Source organism: Taudactylus pleione, unplaced genomic scaffold (genome assembly GCF_031769625.1).
Source record: "Taudactylus pleione unplaced genomic scaffold, aTauple2 ptg000994l, whole genome shotgun sequence".
NCBI lineage: Eukaryota > Metazoa > Chordata > Amphibia > Anura > Myobatrachidae > Taudactylus > Taudactylus pleione.
The window spans coordinates 37,982-53,835 of NW_028285395.1; the positions used below are offsets into that span (position 1 = coordinate 37,982).

At 35.1% G+C, this 15,854-nt stretch overlaps 10 non-coding genes across 10 annotated transcripts; all 10 read right to left on the reverse strand.

Moving 5' to 3' along the window:
• Positions 1-385: 385 nt before the first annotated feature.
• TRNAS-GCU (transfer RNA serine (anticodon GCU)) lies at positions 386-467 on the reverse strand. The gene has a single exon. It is a non-coding gene; the product is annotated as a tRNA-Ser (tRNA).
• A 1,552-nt stretch (positions 468-2,019) lies between these two features.
• Positions 2,020-2,101, reverse strand: TRNAS-GCU (transfer RNA serine (anticodon GCU)). Its single transcript has one exon. It is a non-coding gene; the product is annotated as a tRNA-Ser (tRNA).
• A 941-nt stretch (positions 2,102-3,042) lies between these two features.
• Positions 3,043-3,124, reverse strand: TRNAC-GCA (transfer RNA cysteine (anticodon GCA)). Its single transcript has one exon. It is a non-coding gene; the product is annotated as a tRNA-Cys (tRNA).
• Positions 3,125-4,164: 1,040 nt separating this feature from the next.
• On the reverse strand, positions 4,165-4,246 carry TRNAS-GCU (transfer RNA serine (anticodon GCU)). The gene has a single exon. It is a non-coding gene; the product is annotated as a tRNA-Ser (tRNA).
• Positions 4,247-5,187: 941 nt separating this feature from the next.
• On the reverse strand, positions 5,188-5,269 carry TRNAS-ACU (transfer RNA serine (anticodon ACU)). Its single transcript has one exon. It is a non-coding gene; the product is annotated as a tRNA-Ser (tRNA).
• Positions 5,270-5,702: 433 nt separating this feature from the next.
• Positions 5,703-5,784, reverse strand: TRNAS-GCU (transfer RNA serine (anticodon GCU)). Its single transcript has one exon. It is a non-coding gene; the product is annotated as a tRNA-Ser (tRNA).
• A 4,752-nt stretch (positions 5,785-10,536) lies between these two features.
• TRNAS-ACU (transfer RNA serine (anticodon ACU)) lies at positions 10,537-10,618 on the reverse strand. Its single transcript has one exon. It is a non-coding gene; the product is annotated as a tRNA-Ser (tRNA).
• Positions 10,619-11,661: 1,043 nt separating this feature from the next.
• TRNAC-GCA (transfer RNA cysteine (anticodon GCA)) lies at positions 11,662-11,743 on the reverse strand. The gene has a single exon. It is a non-coding gene; the product is annotated as a tRNA-Cys (tRNA).
• Positions 11,744-13,806: 2,063 nt separating this feature from the next.
• TRNAS-ACU (transfer RNA serine (anticodon ACU)) lies at positions 13,807-13,888 on the reverse strand. The gene has a single exon. It is a non-coding gene; the product is annotated as a tRNA-Ser (tRNA).
• A 939-nt stretch (positions 13,889-14,827) lies between these two features.
• On the reverse strand, positions 14,828-14,909 carry TRNAS-GCU (transfer RNA serine (anticodon GCU)). The gene has a single exon. It is a non-coding gene; the product is annotated as a tRNA-Ser (tRNA).
• Positions 14,910-15,854: the final 945 nt, after the last annotated feature.

The following is a 15,854-nucleotide window of genomic DNA, read 5'->3' on the forward strand; positions in this document are numbered from 1 at the left end:
AATTAAATCTTTATACATTGTTGGTTGTGTTCTCAGCAATATCACAGGCTTGTTAGCAAGTCCAGTTTCAAGTGAGCCTTTGCTTAAAGAACATTTATTTTACTTTAAATGTAGCCTATATTTGAAAACTACATCACCATCATGTTGATCCATCACAAAAATGACAAAAAATCATAACATACCAATATGGCCAATGACATGACGTCTACTATAACAGTAATGGTAGATTTTCACTAAATGTGTGCTATGTATGTCTTTAATGAAATGCATTGTTCATTGAAGAAGATTTCTTAATTGAATTAGTTTATTTTTGACATTTGAGTGTCAGCTTCACTTATGAAGCATTATTTGCAAAAATTTAATTTCCAAGCAAACAATTCCAAACCGACGAGGATGGGATTTGAACCCATGCGTGCAGAGAACAATAGATTAGCAGTCCATCACCTTAACCACTCGGCCACCTCGTCTTTTTTGCACAAATCTAGAAGGGTTTTCTGACACCTCTTGTCATACTTTAAATCAATTCTTTACACATTGTTGGTTGTGTTCTCAGCAATATCACAGGATTGTTAGCAAGTCCACTTTCAAGTGAGCCTTTGCTTAAAGAACATTTATTTTGCTTTAAACGTAACCTATATTTGTGAACTACTACACCATCATGTTGATCCATCACAAATGACAAAAAAATCATAACATACACATCTGGCCAATGACATGACTTCTACTATAACAGTAATGGTAGATTTTCACTAAAAGTGGGCTATGTATGTCTTTAATGAAAAGCATTGTTCATTGAAGTAGATTTCTTAATTGAACTAGTTTATTTTTGACAATGGATTGTGCTCTGCATGCATGGGTTCAAATACCATCCTCATCGGTTTGGAATTGCTTGCTTGGATATGGAATTTTTGCAAATAATGCTTCATAAGTGAAGTGAATTGAAGTCCATCGCCTTAACCATTCGGCCACCTCATCTTTCTGGCACAAATAAAGAAGGGTTTTCTGACACCACTTGTCATATTTTAAATCAATTCTTTATACATTGTTGGTTGTGTTCTCTGCAATTTCAAAGGCTTGTTAGCAAGTCAACTTTCAAGTGAGCCTTTGCTTAAAGAACATTTATTTTACTTTAAACGTAACCTATATTTGTGAACTACTGCACCATCATGTTGATCCATCACAAACGACAAAACATCATAACATTCACATCTGGCCAATGACATGACTTCTACTATAACAGTAATGGTAGATTTTTACTAAATGTGTGCTATGTATGACTTTAATGAAAAGCATTGTTCACTGAAGTAGATTTCTTAATTGAACTAGTTTATTTTTGACATTTGAGTGTCAGCTTCACTTATGAAGCATTATTTGCAAAAATTCAAATTTCCAAGCAAACAATTCCAAACCGACGACGATGGGATTTGAACCAATGCGTGCAGCGCACAATGCATTGTGCTCTGCATGCATGGGTTCAAATCCCATCCTCGTCGGATTGGAATTGCTTGCTTGGATATGGAATTTTTGCAAATAATGCTTCATAAGTGAAGTGAAGTCCATCGCCTTAACCACTCGGCCACGTCCTCTTTCTGGCACAAATAAAGAAGGGATTTCTGACACCACTTGTCATATTTTAAATCAATTCTTTATACATTGTTGGTTGTGTTCTCAGCAATATCACAGGCTTGTTAGCAAGTCCACTTTCAAGTGAGCCTTTGCTTAAAGAACATTTATTTTACTTTAAACGTAACCTAGATTTGTGAGCTACTACACCATCATGTTGATCCATCACAAACGACAAATAATAATAACATACCAATATGGCCAATGACATGACGTCTACTATAACAGTAATGGTAGATTTTCACTAAATGTGTGCTATGTATGTCTTTAATGAAAAGCATTGTTCATTGAAGTAGATTTCTTAATTGAATTAGTTTATTTTTGACATTTGAGTGTCAGCTTCACTTATGAAGCATTATTTGCAAAAATTTAATTTCCAAGCAAACAATTCCAAACCGACGAGGATGGGATTTGAACCCATGCGTGCAGAGCACAATGGATTAGCAGTCCATCGCCTTAACCACTCGGCCACCTCATCTTTTTTGCACAAATCAAGAAGGGTTTTCTGACACCTCTTGTCATACTTTAAATCAATTCTTTACACATTGTTGGTTGTGTTCTCAGCAATATCACAGGCTTGTTAGCAAGTCCACTTTCAAGTGAGCCTTTGCTTAAAGAACATTTATTTTGCTTTAAACGTAACCTATATTTGTGAACTACTACACCATCATGTTGATCCATCACAAATGACAAAAAAATCATAACACACACATTTGGCCAATGACATGACTTCTACTATAACAGTAATGGTAGATTTTCACTAAAAGTGGGCTATGTATGTCTTTAATGAAAAGCATTGTTCATTGAAGTAGATTTCTTAATTGAACTAGTTTATTTTTGACAATGAATTGTGCACTGCATGCATGGGTTCAAATCCCATCCTCATCGGTTTGGAATTGCTTGCTTGGATATGGAATTGTTGCAAATAATGCTTCATAAGTGAAGTGAATTGAAGTCCATCGCCTTAACCATTCGGCCACCTCATCTTTCAGGCACAAATAAAGAAGGGTTTTCTGACACCACTTGTCATATTTTAAATCAATTCTTTATACATTGTTGGTTGTGTTCTCTGCAATATCAAAGGCTTGTTAGCAAGTCCACTTTCAAGTGAGCCTTTGCTTAAAGAACATTTATTTTACTTTAAACGTAACCTATATTTGTGAACTACTACACTATCATGTTGATCCATCACAAACGACAAATAATAATAACATACCAATATGGCCAATGACATGACTTCTACTATAACAGTAATGGTAGATTTTCACTAAATGTGTGCTATGTATGTCTTTAATGAAAAGCATTGTTCATTGAAGTAGATATCCTAATTGAACTAGTTTATTTTTGACATTTGAGTGTCAGCTTCACTTATGAAGCATTATTTGCAAAAATTCCATTTCCAAGCAAACAAATCCAAACCGATGAAGATGGGATTTGAACACAAGTGTGCAAAGCACAATGGATTTGCAGTCCATCGCCTTAACCACTCGGCCACCTCATCTTTCTAGCACAAATAAAGAACGGTTTTCTGACACCATTTGTCATATTTTAAATCAATTCTTTATACATTGTTGGTTGTGTTCTCAGCAATATCACAGGCTTGTTAGCAAGTCCACTTTCAAGTGAACCTTTGCTTAAAGAACATTTATTTTACTTTAAACGTAACCTATATTTGTGAACTACTACACCATCATGTAGATCCATCACAAATGACAAAAAATCATAACATACACATCTGGCCAATGACATGACTTCTACTATAACAGTAATGTTAGATTTTCACTAAATGTGTTCTATGTATGTCTTTAATGAAAAGCATTGTTCATTGAAGTAGATTTCTTAATTGAACTAGTTTATTTTTCACATTTGAGTGTCAGCTTCACATATGAAGCATTATTTGCAAAAATTCCATTTCCAAGCAAACAATTCCAAACCAACGAGGATGGGATATGAACCCATGCGTGCAGAGCACAATGGATTGTGCTCAGCATGCATGGGTTCAAATCACATCCTCGTCTGTTTGGAATTGTTTGCTTAGAAATGGAATTTTTGCAAATACTTCATAAGTGAAGTGAAGTCCATCGCCTTAACCACTCGGCCACCTCATCTTTCTGGCACAAATAAAGAAGGGTTTTCTGACACCACTTGTCATATTTTAAATTAAATCTTTATACATTGTTGGTTGTGTTCTCAGCAATATCACAGGCTTGTTAGCAAGTCCAGTTTCAAGTGAGCCTTTGCTTAAAGAACATTTATTTTACTTTAAATGTAGCCTATTTTTGTAAACTACTTCACCATCATGTTGATCCATCACAAATGACAAAAAATCATAACATACCAATATGGCCAATGACATGACGTCTACTATAACAGTAATGGTAGATTTTCACTAAATTTGTGCTATGTATGTCTTTAATGAAATGCATTGTTCATTGAAGAAGATTTCTTAATTGAATTAGTTTATTTTTGACATTTGAGTGTCAGCTTCACTTATGAAGCATTATTTGCAAAAATTTAATTTCCAAGCAAACAATTCCAAACCGACGAGGATGGGATTTGAACCCATGCGTGCAGAGCACAATAGATTAGCAGTCCATCACCTTAACCACTCGGCCACCTCGTCTTTTTTGCCCAAATCTAGAAGGGTTTTCTGACACCTCTTGTCATACTTTAAATCAATTCTTTACACATTGTTGGTTGTGTTCTCAGCAATATCACAGGCTTGTTAGCAAGTCCACTTTCAAGTGAGCCTTTGCTTAAAGAACATTTATTTTGCTTTAAACGTAACCTATATTTGTGAACTACTACACAATCATGTTGATCCATCACAAATGACAAAAAAATCATAACATACACATCTGGCCAATGACATGACTTCTACTATAACAGTAATGGTAGATTTTCACTAAAAGTGGGCTATGTATGTCTTTAATGAAGAGCATTGTTCATTGAAGTAGATTTCTTAATTGAACTAGTTTATTTTTGACAATGGATTGTGCACTGCATGCATGGGTTCAAATCCCATCCTCATCGGTTTGGGATTGCTTGCTTGGATATGGAATTTTTGCAAATAATGCTTCATAAGTGAAGTGAATTGAAGTCCATCGCCTTAACCATTCGGCCACCTCATCTTTCTGGCACAAATAAAGAAGGGTTTTCTGACACCACTTGTCATATTTTAAATCAATTCTTTATACATTGTTGGTTGTGTTCTCTGCAATATCAAAGGCTTGTTAGCAAGTCCACTTTCAAGTGAGCCTTTGCTTAAAGAACATTTATTTTACTTTAAACGTAACCTATATTTGTGAACTACTACACTATCATGTTGATCCATCACAAACGACAAAAAATCATAACATACACATCTAGCCAATGACATGACTTCTACTATAACAGTAATGGTAGATTTTCACTAAATGTGTGCTATGTATGTCTTTAATGAAAAGCATTGTTCATTGAAGTAGATTTCTTAATTGAACTAGTTTATTTTTGACATTTGAGTGTCAGCTTCACTTATGAAGCATTATTTGCAAAAATTCCTTTTCCAAGCAAACAATTCCAAACCGATGAAGATGGGATTTGAACCCAAGCGTGCAGAGCACAATGGATTAGTAGTCCATCGCCTTAACCACTCGGCCACCTCATCTTTCTGACACAAATAAAGAAGGGTTTTATGACACCACTTGTCATATTTTAAATCAATTCTTTATACATTGTTGGTTGTGTTCTCATAAATATCACAGGCTTGTTGGCAAGTCCACTTTCAAGTGAGCCTTTGCTTAAAGAACATTTATTTTACTTTAAACGTAACCTTTATTTGTGAACTACTACACCATCATGTTGATCCATCACAAACGACAAAACATCATAACATGCACATCTGGCCAATGACATGACTTCTACTATAACAGTAATGGTAGATTTTTACTAAATGTGTGCTATATATGACTTTAAAGAAAAGCATTGTTCATTGAAGTAGATTTCTTAATTGAACTAGTTTATTTTTGACATTTGAGTGTCAGCTTCACTTATGAAGCAATATTTGCAAAAATTCAATTTCCAAGCAAACAATTCCAAACCGACGAGGATGGGATTTGCACCCATGCGTGCAGAGCACAATGGATTAGCAGTCCATCGCCTTAACCACTCGGCCACCTCGTCTTTCTGGCACAAAAAAAGAAGGGTTTTCTGACACCACTTGTCATATTTTAAAGCAATTCTTTATACATTGTTGGTTGTGTTCTCATCAATATCACAGGCTTGTTAGCAAGTCCACTTTCAAGTGAGCCTTTGCTTAAAGAACATTTATTTTACTTTAAATGTTACCTATATTTGTGAACTACTACACCATCATGTTGATCCATCACAAATGACAAAAAATCATAACATACACATCTGGCCAATGACATGACTTCTACTATAACAGTAATAGTAGATTTTCACTAAATGTGTGCTATGAATGTCTTTAATGAAAAGCATTGTTCATTGAAGTAGATTTCTTAATTGAACTAGTTTATTTTTGACATTTGAGTCTCAGCTTCACATATGAAGCATTATTTGCAAAAATTCAATTTCCAAGCAAACAATTCCAAACCGACGAGGATGGGATTTGAACCCATGCGTGCAGCGCACAATGGATTGTGCTCTGCATGCATGGGTTCAAATCCCATCCTCGTGGGTATGGTATTGTTTGCTTAGAAATGGAATGTTTGCAAATAATGCTTCGTAAGAGAAGTGAAGTGAAGTCCATCGCCTTAACCACTCGGCCACCTCATCTTACTGGCACAAATAAAGAAGGGTTTTCTGACACCACTTGTCAAATTTTATATCAATTCTTTATACATTGTTGGTTGTGTTCTCAGCAATATCACAGGCTTGTTAGCAAGTCCATTTTCAAGTGGGCCTTTGCTTAAAGAACATTTATTTTACTTTAAATGTTACCTATATTTGTGAGCCACTACACCATCGTGTTGATCCTTCACAAACGACAAATAATCATAACATACAAATCTGGCCAATGGCATGACGTCTACTATAACAGTAATGGTAGATTTTCACTAAATGTGTGCTATGTATGTCTTTAGTGAAAGCATTGTTCATTGAAGTAGATTTCTTAATTGAACTAGTTTATTTTTGACATTTGAGTGTCAGCTTCACTTACGAAGCATTATTTGCAAAAATCCCATTTCCAAGCAAACAATTCCAAACCGACTAAGATGGGATTTGAACCATTGCGTGCAGAGCACAATGGATTAGCAGTCTATCGCCTTAACCACTTGGCCACCTTGTCTTTCTGGCACAAAAATAGAAGGGTTTTCTGACACCACTTGTCATATTTTAAATCAATTCTTTATACATTGTTGGTTGTGTTCTCACCAATATCACAGGCTTGTTAGCAGGTCCAATTTCAAGTGAGCCTTTGCTTAAAGAACATTTATTTTACTTTAAATGTTACCTATATTTGTGAACTACTACACCATCATGTTGATCCATCATAAATGACAATAATTCATAACATACACATCTAGCCAGTGACATGACTTCTACTATAACAGTAATTGTAGATTTTCACTAAATGTGTGCTTTGAATGTCTTTAATGAAAAGCATTGATCATTGAATTAGATTTCTTAATTGAACTAGTTTATTTTTGACATTTGAGTGTCAGCTTCACTTATGAAGCATTATTTGCAAAAATTCCATTTCCTTGCAAACAATTCCAAACCGATGAAGATGGGATTTGAACCCATGCGTGCAGAGTACAAAGGATTAGCAGTCCATAGCCTTAACCACTCAACCACCTCGTCTTTCTGGCACAAAAACAAAAGGGTTTTCTGACACCACATGTCATATTTTAAATCAATTATTTATACATTGATGGTTGTGTTCTCAGCAATATCACAGGCTTGTTAGCAAGTCCACTTTCAATTGAGCCTTTGCTTAAAGAACATTTATTTTACTTTAAACATAACCTATATTTGTGAACTACTACACCATCATGTTGATCCTTCACAACCGACAAAAAATCATAACATACACATCTAGCCAATGACATGACTTCTACTATAACAGTAATGGCAGATTTTCACTAAATGTGTGATATGTATGTCTTGAATGAAAAGTATTGTTCATTGAAGTAGATTTCTTAATTGAACTAGTTTATTTTTTACATTTGAGTGTCAGCTTCACTTATGAAGCAATATTTGCAAAAATTCAATTTCCAAGCAAACAATTCCAAACCGACGAGGACGGGATTTGCACCCATGCGTGCAGAGCACAATGGATTAGCAGTCCATCGCCTTAACCACTCGGCCACCTCGTCTTTCTGGCACAAAAAAAGAAGGGTTTTCTGACACCACTTGTCATATTTTAAAGCAATTCTTTATACATTGTTGGTTGTGTTCTCATCAATATCACAGGCTTGTTAGCAAGTCCACTTTCAAGTGAGCCTTTGCTTAAAGAACATTTATTTTACTTTAAATGTTACCTATATTTGTGAACTACTACACCATCATGTTGATCCATCACAAATGACAAAAAATCATAACATACACTTCTGGCCAATGACATGACTTCTACTATAACAGAAATAGTAGATTTTCACTAAATGCGTGCTATGAATGTCTTTAATGAAAAGAATTGTTCATTGAAGTAGATTTCTTAATTGAACTAGTTTATTTTTGACATTTGAGTCTCAGCTTCACATATGAAGCATTATTTGCAAAAATTCCATTTCCAAGCAAACAATTCCAAACCGACGAGGATGGGATTTGAACCCATGCGTGCAGCGCACAATGGATTGTGCTCTGCATGCATGGGTTCAAATCCCATCCTCGTCGGTATGGAATTGTTTGCTTAGAAATGGAATGTTTGCAAATAATGCTTCGTAAGAGAAGTGAAGTGAAGTCCATCGCCTTAACCACTCGGCCACCTCATCTTACTGGCACAAATAAAGAAGGGTTTTCTGACACCACTTGTCATATTTTAAATCAATTCTTTATACATTGTTGGTTGTGTTCTCAGCAATATCACAGGCTTGTTAGCAAGTCCATTTTCAAGTGGGCCTTTGCTTAAAGAACATTTATTTTACTTTAAATGTTACCTATAATTGTGAGCTACTACACCATCGTGTTGATCCTTCACAAACGACAAATAATCATAACATACAAATCTGGCCAATGGCATGACGTCTACTATAACAGTAATGGTAGATTTTCACTAAATGTGTGCTATGTATGTCTTTAGTGAAAAGCATTGTTCATTGAAGTAGATTTCTTAATTGAACTAGTTTATTTTTGACATTTGAGTGTCAGCTTCACTTATGAAGCATTATTTGCAAAAATCCCATTTCCAAGCAAACAATTCCAAACCGACTAAGATGGGATTTGAACCATTGCGTGCAGAGCACAATGGATTAGCAGTCTATCGCCTTAACCACTTGGCCACCTTGTCTTTCTGGCACAAAAATAGAAGGGTTTTCTGACACCACTTGTCATATTTTAAATCAATTCTTTATACATTGTTGGTTGTGTTCTCACCAATATCACAGGCTTGTTAGCAGGTCCAATTTCAAGTGAGCCTTTGCTTAAAGAACATTTATTTTACTTTAAATGTTACCTATATTTGTGAACTACTACACCATCATGTTGATCCATCATAAATGACAAAAAATCATAACATACACATCTAGCCAGTGACATGACTTCTACTATAACAGTAATTGTAGATTTTCACTAAATGTGTGCTTTGAATGTCTTTAATGAAAAGCATTGTTCATTGAAGTAGATTTCTTAATTGAACTAGTTTATTTTTGACATTTGAGTGTCAGCTTCACTTATGAAGCATTATTCGCAAAAATTCCATTTCCTTGCAAACAATTCCAAACCGATGAAGATGGGATTTGAACCCATGCGTGCAGAGTACAAAGGATTAGCAGTCCATAGCCTTAACCACTCAGCCACCTCGTCTTTCTGGCACAAAAACAGAAGGGTTTTCTGACACCACATGTCATATTTTAAATCAATTATTTATACATTGATGGTTGTGTTCTCAGCAATATCACAGGCTTGTTAGCAAGTCCACTTTCAAGTGAGCCTTTGCTTAAAGAACATTTATTTTACTTTAAACGTAACCTATATTTGTGAACTACTACACCATCATGTTGATCCATCACAAATGACAAAAAATCATAACATACACATCTGGCCAATGACATGACTTCTACTATAACAGTAATGGTAGATTTTCACTAAATGTGTGCTATGTATGTCTTTAGTGAAAAGCATTGTTCATTGAAGTAGATTTCTTAATTGAACTAGTTTATTTTTGACATTTGAGTGTCAGCTTCACTTATGAAGCATTATTTGCAAAAATTCCATTTCCTTGCAAACAATTCCAAACCAATGAAGATGGGATTTGAACCCATGCGTGCAGAGTACAAAGGATTAGCAGTCCATAGGCTTAACCACTCAACCACCTCGTCTTTCTGGCACAAAAACAGAAGGGTTTTCTGACACCACATGTCATATTTTAAATCAATTATTTATACATTGATGGTTGTGTTCTCAGCAATATCACAGGCTTGTTAGCAAGTCCACTTTCAAGTGAGCCTTTGCTTAAAGAACATTTATTTTACTTTAAACGTAACCTATATTTGTGAACTACTGCACTATCATGTTGATCCATCACAAACGACAAAAAATCATAACATACACATCTAGCCAATGACATGACTTCTACTATAACAGTAATGGTAGATTTTCACTAAATGTGTTCTATGTATGTCTTTAATGAAGAGCATTGTTCATTGAAGTAGATTTCTTAATTGAATTAGTTTATTTTTGACATTTGAGTGTCAGCTTCACTTATGAAGCATTTTTTGCAAAAATTCCATTTCCAAGCAAACAACTCCAAACCAACGAGGAAGGGATTTGAACCCATGCACGCAGAGCACAATGGATTAGTCATCCATCGCCTTAACCACTCGGCCACCTCATCTTTCTGACACAAATAAAGAAGGGTTTTCTGACACCACTTGTCATATTTTAAATCAATTCTTTATACATTGTTGGTTGTGTTCCCATAAATATCACAGGCTTGTTAGCAAGTCCACTTTCAAGTGAGCCTTTGCTTAAAGAACATTTATTTTACTTTAAACATAACCTTTATTTGTGAACTACTACACCATCATGTTGATCCATCACAAACGACAAAACATCATAACATTCACATCTGGCCAATGACATGACTTCTACTATAACAGTAATGGTAGATTTTTACTAAATGTGTGCTATGTATGACTTTAATGAAAAGCATTGTTCATTGAAGTAGATTTCTTAATTGAACTAGTTTATTTTTGACATTTGAGTGTCAGCTTCACTTATGAAGCATTATTTGCAAAAATTCAATTTCCAAGCAAACAATTCCAAACCGACGACGATGGGATTTGAACCAATGCGTGCAGCGCACAATGCATTGTGCTCTGCATGCATGGGTTCAAATCCCATCCTCGTCGGATTGGAATTGCTTGCTTGGATATGGAATTTTTGCAAATAATGCTTCATAAGTGAAGTGAAGTCCATCGCCTTAACCACTCGGCCACGTCGTCTTTCTGGCACAAATAAAGAAGGGATTTCTGACACCACTTGTCATATTTTAAATCAATTCTTTATACATTGTTGGTTGTGTTCTCAGCAATATCACATGCTTGTTAGCAAGTCCACTTTCAAGTGAGCCTTTGCTTAAAGAACATTTATTTTACTTTAAACGTAACCTATATTTGTGAGCTACTACACCATCATGTTGATCCATCACAAACGACAAATAATAATAACATACCAATATGGCCAATGACATGACTTCTACTATAACAGTAATGGTAGATTTTCAATAAATGTGTGCTATGTATGTCTTTAATGAAAAGCATTGTTCATTGAAGTAGATATCCTAATTGAACTAGTTTATTTTTGACATTTGAGTGTCAGCTTCACTTATGAAGCATTATTTGCAAAAATTCCATTTCCAAGCAAACAAATCCAAACCGATGAAGATGGGATTTGAACACAAGTGTGCAAAGCACAATGGATTTGCAGTCCATCGCCTTAACCACTCGGCCACCTCATCTTTCTAGCACAAATAAAGAACAGTTTTCTGACACCATTTGTCATATTTTAAATCAATTCTTTATACATTGTTGGTTGTGTTCTCAGCAATATCACAGGCTTTTTAGCAAGTCCACTTTCAAGTGAATCTTTGCTTAAAGAACATTTATTTTACTTTAAACGTAACCTATATTTGTGAACTACTACACCATCATGTAGATCCATCACAAATGACAAAAAATCATAACATACACATCTGGCCAATGACATGACTTCTACTATAACAGTAATAGTAGATTTTCACTAAATGTGTTCTATGTATGTCTTTAATGAAAAGCATTGTTCATTGAAGTAGATTTCTTAATTGAACTAGTTTATTTTTCACATTTGAGTGTCAGCTTCACATATGAAGCATTATTTGCAAAAATTCCATTTCCAAGCAAACAATTCCAAACCAACGAGGATGGGATATGAACCCATGCGTGCAGAGCACAATGGATTGTGCTCAGCATGCATGGGTTCAAATCACATCCTCGTCTGTTTGGAATTGTTTGCTTAGAAATGGAATTTTTGCAAATACTTCATAAGTGAAGTGAAGTGCATCGCCTTAACCACTCGGCCACCTCATCTTTCTGGCACAAATAAAGAAGGGTTTTCTGACACCACTTGTCATATTTTAAATTAAATCTTTATACATTGTTGGTTGTGTTCTCAGCAATATCACAGGCTTGTTAGCAAGTCCAGTTTCAAGTGAGCCTTTGCTTAAAGAACATTTATTTTACTTTAAATGTAGCCTATTTTTGTAAACTACTTCACCATCATGTTGATCCATCACAAATGACAAAAAATCATAACATACCAATATGGCCAATGACATGACGTCTACTATAACAGTAATGGTAGATTTTCACTAAATTTGTGCTATGTATGTCTTTAATGAAATGCATTGTTCATTGAAGAAGATTTCTTAATTGAATTAGTTTATTTTTGACATTTGAGTGTCAGCTTCACTTATGAAGCATTATTTGCAAAAATTTAATTTCCAAGCAAACAATTCCAAACCGACGAGGATGGGATTTGAACCCATGCGTGCAAAGCACAATAGATAAGCAGTCCATCACCTTAACCACTCGGCCACCTCGTCTTTTTTGCACAAATCTAGAAGGGTTTTCTGACACCTCTTGTCATACTTTAAATCAATTCTTTACACATTGTTGGTTGTGTTCTCAGCAATATCACAGGCTTGTTAGCAAGTCCACTTTCAAGTGAGCCTTTGCTTAAAGAACATTTATTTTGCTTTAAACGTAACCTATATTTGTGAACTACTACACCATCATGTTGATCCATCACAAATGACAAAAAAATCATAACATACACATCTGGCCAATGACATGACTTCTACTATAACAGTAATGGTAGATTTTCACTAAAAGTGGGCTATGTATGTCTTTAATGAAGAGCATTGTTCATTGAAGTAGATTTCTTAATTGAACTAGTTTATTTTTGACAATGGATTGTGCACTGCATGCATGGGTTCAAATCCCATCCTCATCGGTTTGGGATTGCTTGCTTGGATATGGAATTTTTGCAAATAATGCTTCATAAGTGAAGTGAATTGAAGTCCATCGCCTTAACCATTCGGCCACCTCATCTTTCTGGCACAAATAAAGAAGGGTTTTCTGACACCACTTGTCATATTTTAAATCAATTCTTTATACATTGTTGGTTGTGTTCTCTGCAATATCAAAGGCTTGTTAGCAAGTCCACTTTCAAGTGAGCCTTTGCTTAAAGAACATTTATTTTACTTTAAACGTAACCTATATTTGTGAACTACTACACTATCATGTTGATCCATCACAAACGACAAAAAATCATAACATACACATCTAGCCAATGACATGACTTCTACTATAACAGTAATGGTAGATTTTCACTAAATGTGTGCTATGTATGTCTTTAATGAAAAGCATTGTTCATTGAAGTAGATTTCTTAATTTAACTAGTTTATTTTTGACATTTGAGTGTCAGCTTCACTTATGAAGCATTATTTGCAAAAATTCCTTTTCCAAGCAAACAATTCCAAACCGATGAAGATGGGATTCGAACCCAAGCGTGCAGAGCACAATGGATTAGTAGTCCATCACCTTAACCACTCGGCCACCTCATCTTTCTGACACAAATCAAGAAGGGTTTTATGACACCACTTGTCATATTTTAAATCAATTCTTTATACATTGTTGGTTGTGTTCTCATAAATATCACAGGCTTGTTGGCAAGTCCACTTTCAAGTGAGCCTTTGCTTAAAGAACATTTATTTTAATTTAAACGTAACCTTTATTTGTGAACTACTACATCATCATGTTGATCCATCACAAATGACAAAACATCATAACATGCACATCTGGCCAATGACATGACTTCTACTATAACAGTAATGGTAGATTTTTACTAAATGTGTGCTATATATGACTTTAAAGAAAAGCATTGTTCATTGAAGTAGATTTCTTAATTGAACTAGTTTATTTTTGACATTTGAGTGTCAGCTTCACTTATGAAGCATTATTTGCAAAAATTCCATTTCCAAGCAAACGATTTCGAACCGACAATTGAACCCATGCGTGCAGAGCACAATGGATTAGCAGTCCATCGCCATAACCACTCGGCCACCACGTCTTTCTGGTGCAAATAATGAAGGGTTTTCTGACACCACTTGTCATATTTTAAATCAATTCTTTATACATTGTTGGTTGTGTTCTCAGCAATATCACAGGCTTGTTAGCAAGTCCACTTTCAATTGAGCCTTTGCTTAAAGAACATTTATTTTACTTTAAACGTAACCTATATTTGTGAACTACTACACCATCATGTTGATCCTTCACAAACGACAAAAAATCATAACATACACATCTAGCCAATGACATGACTTCTACTATAACAGTAATGGTAGATTTTCACTAAATGTGTGATATGTATGTCTTGAATGAAAAGTATTGTTCATTGAAGTAGATTTCTTAATTGAACTAGTTTATTTTTGACATTTGAGTGTCAGCTTCACTTATGAAGCAATATTTGCAAAAATTCAATTTCCAAGCAAACAATTCCAAACCGACGAGGATGGGATTTGCACCCATGCGTGCAGAGCACAATGGATTAGCAGTCCATCGCCTTAACCACTCGGCCACCTCGTCTTTCTGGCACAAAAAAAGAAGGGTTTTCTGACACCACTTGTCATATTTTAAAGCAATTCTTTATACATTGTTGGTTGTGTTCTCATCAATATCACAGGCTTGTTAGCAAGTCCACTTTCAAGTGAGCCTTTGCTTAAAGAACATTTATTTTACTTTAAATGTTACCTATATTTGTGAACTACTACACCATCATGTTGATCCATCACAAATGACAAAAAATCATAACATACACATCTGGCCAATGACATGACTTCTACTATAACAGTAATAGTAGATTTTCACTAAATGTGTGCTATGAATGTCTTTAATGAAAAGCATTGTTCATTGAAGTAGATTTCTTAATTGAACTAGTTTATTTTTGACATTTGAGTCTCAGCTTCCCATATGAAGCATTATTTGCAAAAATTCAATTTCCAAGCAAACAATTCCAAACCGACGAGGATGGAATTTGAACCCATGCGTGCAGCGCACAATGGATTGTGCTCTGCATGCATGGGTTCAAATCCCATCCTCGTGGGTATGGAATTGTTTGCTTAGAAATGGAATGTTTGCAAATAATGCTTCGTAAGAGAAGTGAAGTGAAGTCCATCGCCTTAACCACTCGGCCACCTCATCTTACTGGCACAAATAAAGAAGGGTTTTCTGACACCACTTGTCAAATTTTATATCAATTCTTTATACATTGTTGGTTGTGTTCTCAGCAATATCACAGGCTTGTTAGCAAGTCCATTTTCAAGTGGGCCTTTGCTTAAAGAACATTTATTTTACTTTAAATGTTACCTATATTTGTGAGCCACTACACCATCGTGTTGATCCTTCACAAACGACAAATAATCATAACATACAAATCTGGCCAATGGCATGACGTCTACTATAACAGTAATGGTAGATTTTCACTAAATGTGTGCTATGTATGTCTTTAGTGAAAGCATTTTCATTGAAGTA